This window comes from Pholis gunnellus, assembly GCF_910591455.1.
Source record: "Pholis gunnellus genome assembly, chromosome: 17".
In the NCBI taxonomy this organism is placed as follows: domain Eukaryota; kingdom Metazoa; phylum Chordata; class Actinopteri; order Perciformes; family Pholidae; genus Pholis; species Pholis gunnellus.
In genome coordinates this window covers 1653941-1658739 of record NC_136544.1, presented here as the reverse complement: position 1 = coordinate 1658739, position 4799 = coordinate 1653941, and the positions used below count along the sequence as shown (strand labels likewise).

At 32.4% G+C, this 4799-nt stretch overlaps 1 protein-coding gene across 1 annotated transcript in view; it reads right to left on the bottom strand.

Annotated features, from left to right (window-relative positions):
- Positions 1-4565: 4565 nt before the first annotated feature.
- The window catches only part of LOC306709884 (amine oxidase [copper-containing] 3-like), a 3978-nt gene continuing 3744 nt past the window's right edge, over positions 4566-4799 (bottom strand). Inside the window, exon 6 of the mRNA XM_079178196.1 lies at positions 4566-4799. This exon is cut by the window's right edge and continues 1 nt beyond it. The gene's annotated coding sequence lies outside the window, so the exon portion shown is untranslated.

Here is a 4799-nt window from a genome sequence, read left to right as displayed (position 1 = left end):
GCAAGTGTTGCTGTTGAGCATTTGAATCAGAGTTTTGATAATGGATTTAAAAAAAAAGAATTATAATGATTCTGAGATTTGGAAATGCTCTCTTCTTCTAATTCCTCTGCGCTGGCAATAGCAGGGTTGTCCGCTGGTACGTATGTACGTACGTACATCCGGTCTTGGCACAAACATCCACTTCAAGGATGACCTGATCAATTATTTGAGGTCCAGATCACTGTGACCTCATGTCTGTCCCATTCTCATGAAAGCGATAGCTCAGGAACGCCTCAGAGAATTTCTTCAAAATAGGAACAAATCTCCACTTTGACTCAAAGATGAACTGATTATAATTTGCCGATCAAAGGTCAAGGTCGCTGTGGCCACAACGCAAGATTGATATGCTAATTATGACAAATTCACACATATGCCTGATATGTAACATATCACATTGGACGGGCACCATTGATGTAAACTGCAGCTGATCTCCATCTTGCCTCTCAGAAATAGAGGAGAAACCTTTTGCCTCTATGGACCAGACTCCTCTGCTGTACAGTCATCTGTGTGTGAAAGTGTGCACTGACAAATATGACCATCTAGTCCCAAGCAGGGCCGCTCTCTGATGTGGCCTGAGGCTGTGACTACTGAACATCTGACTGATATCGTATTCATTTTGTATATACTTTTTTTACAGTGCAACATTCTGAGGAATGTTGTTCTTCTTGTTTCCTCTTAAAATAAACGAAGAGGTTATTTGTCAAAGAAGGGGCTTGGAGGTTTTCTTTATTTGGTCTTTGCAAACATACACACACGTGTTTTTTTCATTCTCACTAGATTTTGTGGAATTAAATAATTTGTAATAATTTTTACTTTTAAATGCTAGTGTTGTTCAGTGTTGCTTTGAGGACACTTAAGGCTACGTAAAGCATTGTACACTGACAAAATAGAAGTTCAAGACACACACACACACTCACACAGATGATGTAACACACAATCTCTCACCCACCCCGCTCCCCTCTACATACTTGAATGGGATCCAGGAGGGGATGTGAGTGCTTGTAAGGTTCAGTGATTGTTTCTGCATGTCCTTCGGTGATGTAGTAAGTGTTTTTTTCCGTCAGCTGTTGAGTGAAATGTTTCTGCCCAAGCTTTCATTTTCCACCGAGACCTTCACTTGCTGCAGACAGGCAGTGACAGGATGGGAAAAACAAAGGAGAGCAGCGCTCCCATAGAGAATCCAACTATAGCCTGCACTCAAAGACCAAGTGAGGCCATGCCAGGACTATGCTCCACCAGTGGTGGAGGAAGTACTTAGATCCTTTACTCAAAGTTAATACAAAGAGCTTTCATTTCATTTTCTGTTGATTTTGGCGGTCCCTGTGGACAACAATGGTAGTGTTTCGTTGCACCAGATTCCCTTTAGAAAACCTGTAATTTTACTGCAGCAGGGTCTGACAGTCTGCCCCAATCAGTCCTGGTTCTGGTTCTCCCATTCCACCCTCTCCTCCTGGGGACCCAGGAATATGGATGCCCTAGCCATCCAATATTGATGGGGCTACTGGTTCGGAAAGTATCGCAGATCTGTGGAGTAAACATTATAGGGATATCTTTAACAGTGTTAAGAGTGATTCGTTTAATGTTGGTGATGTTCCTAATAATGGTGGTGTGTTTATTAAACTAAGTATTCTACGCCATTGAGAAATTGGTAGTGAACAAAGCATGCGACCGAATTAATCATTGTAAATTGTTTGTCAAACAACAAGAGCGAGGGGTCCATATTTGATAAGGATTTTGCACTTTTGGTATTCACATCAAAGCATGCAAGCTACATGGGGTAAGAGTGTATCTGCACCTTTCCTAGTAATCTGACCAGGACCTGCCTTCAGTGATTCTTGTTTGTGATGGATCCAACAGTGTTTTGATGACTTGATGATTTATGGCTTCATGACCACAACATTTATTCATTTCAACAAGTAGAACAGAATGTTTTAGTGATTAAACAGGGTTGGGGTAGCTGGTATTAATGTAACCTAAAGAAGGATTTCAACCCAACATTGACAAAAATGAATCTCGGTTCATCGGTTCTTCAGGCTGGCGCTTCCATGACGTCTTCATGTGTGCGGCACATATTTTGAAAGAACGCACATCAGGCAAACAGAGTTTCACCTCAGCATTTGGAATAAGGTGGTCTGTCACCATGCCTTCATGACCCCATATGTCTTCTCAATGATATAATGAGCCTTGCCATGCTTACAGAGAATTTTAAAACAGGGCAGTTTCTATAAATCCATGGAGTTAGGGTGTAGCTTGCCTATCTATCTTCTCCTGCATACTGCAATACTATTTGTTAACAAGTGAAACTAATTAGTTTTTTACATTACACGCTATATACGGTTTGTTATATCAAGTGTTGACTATTCTCTCCTCTCCCAACGCTTACACAGTAAGAACAAGCTTTTATTTGTTTCCTGAACCCTAAAGATAACCAATATTTACAAAAATACTTTGAGTATAATATTTATTTCTCCTCTCTTCTAAAATTAGGATTGTCCTCTTTTATTCCTCATTTAGTTTCCTTCCACTGTACCTACATGTAAGTGCCAGTAGGAGACAGTGATTATTTTAGCGTTATCCTGTTTCTTTGCACTGTTAACAAGTTAGTTAGTTTAGTGTTTAACTGTGCTTGAGGAGTACACAAATTACAGCTGAGATGGATGGGAATGTCATTCCTTTTGGAGTTATTTTGTCACAAAAAAAAGTATTCGCCAAATGAGAAGAAATTACCTGATGATGGCGCTAGATGAAAGGTCAGAGAATCACCAAAGGTTTTACGGTTTATCGGGAGATTGTAGGGTCTCCCAAGGCAACCAGGTCTCAGGGGAGAGCCCAGACTAAGAGCGGTTGAAAATATTTATAATAATATAATATAATATAATATGATATAATATAATATAATATAATATACTATAGTATACTATAACATAATATAATATAATATAATATAATATACTATAGTATACTATAACATAATATAATATAATATACTATAGTATAATATAATATAATATAATATACTATAATATACTATACTATAATATAATATAATATAATATAATATAATATGATATAATATAATATAATATAATATACTATACTATACTATAATATAATATACTATAGTATAATATAATATAATATACTATAATATACTATAATATAATATAATATCATATAATATAACATAATATAATATGATATAATATAATATACTATAATATACTATACTATAATATAATATAATATAATATAATATAATATAATATGATATAATATAATATAATATAATATAATATAATATAATATAGTATAATATAATATAATATACTATAGTATAATATAATATAATATAATATGATATAATATAATATAATATACTATAGTATACTATAACATAATATAATATAATATAATATACTATAGTATAATATAATATAATAAACTATTGTATAATATAGTATAATATACTATGGTATACTATAACATAATATAATATACTATACTATACTATACTATACTATAATATAATATGATATAACATAATATACTATAGTATACTATAACATAATATAATATAATATACTATAGTATAATATAATATAATATAATATAATATAATATGATATGATATGATATGATATAATATCATATAATATAACATAATATAATATTATATAATATAATATAATACAATATGATATAATATAATATAATATACTATAATATACTATAATATACTATAATATAATATAATATGATATGATATGATATGATATGATATAATATAATGTAATATAATATAATATAATATAATATACTATACTCTAATATAATATGATATGACATGATATAATATAATATTAAAAATATAATGTAATATAATAAAATAAAATATACTATAATATAATATAATATAATATAATATTAAAAATATAATGTAATATAAAAAAATAAAATATACTATAATATACTATAATATACTATAATATAATATAATATAATATAATATAATATAATATATATCATTTAGATATTTTGAGGTTGGAGGTCAAGGGACTTTTGCAAATATGGCTTTGCCAGTTTTTCCCTCGCCAACATTTAGCCTAACATCCAAGCCCTCTTCCTAACAAGATAGCATGACATGGTTGTTACCAACGGATGCCTTTGGGTTCCTAATTTTCAAGTGATACCAGTGTGTTCTCTAAATCTGAGCCTGCCACAGCCCCTGAAAGTCAGTATTGTTGGCTGAGGATGCAGGCATCAGAGTAGAAGATGTTAAGCAGAGAAGAAGATCTCAGTCCGGAAGCAGACTCTGGTGCTCGTGGTCTTAAAGCAAGGACCACATGATCAAAACAATACTAGCCCAGCTGAGCACAACACCATACCTATTTGCACTGGCGGACTCAGGTTGTTTGAGGGGAGAAGCGATAAAAAAAGGGTATCACTTTCACCCAGGTGACTGCTGTTTGTGTCCTGTGCGAAACCAAGCACCAAGGTGTTGGACAAATTGACAGACTTACATCGTCATCTAGAACCACACAAATATATTCATAATCATCATCATCATCACAACCATCATCATCATCATAATCATCATCATCATCACAACCATCATCATCATCATCATCATCATCATCATCATCATCATCACCATCATCATCATATATATCTGAAATAAAATATAATAATAAATGTTTTCATCAAAATGAAATTATTGTCATTTTCTATCAACAAAATTAATTTATAAAGAGACAGTAACA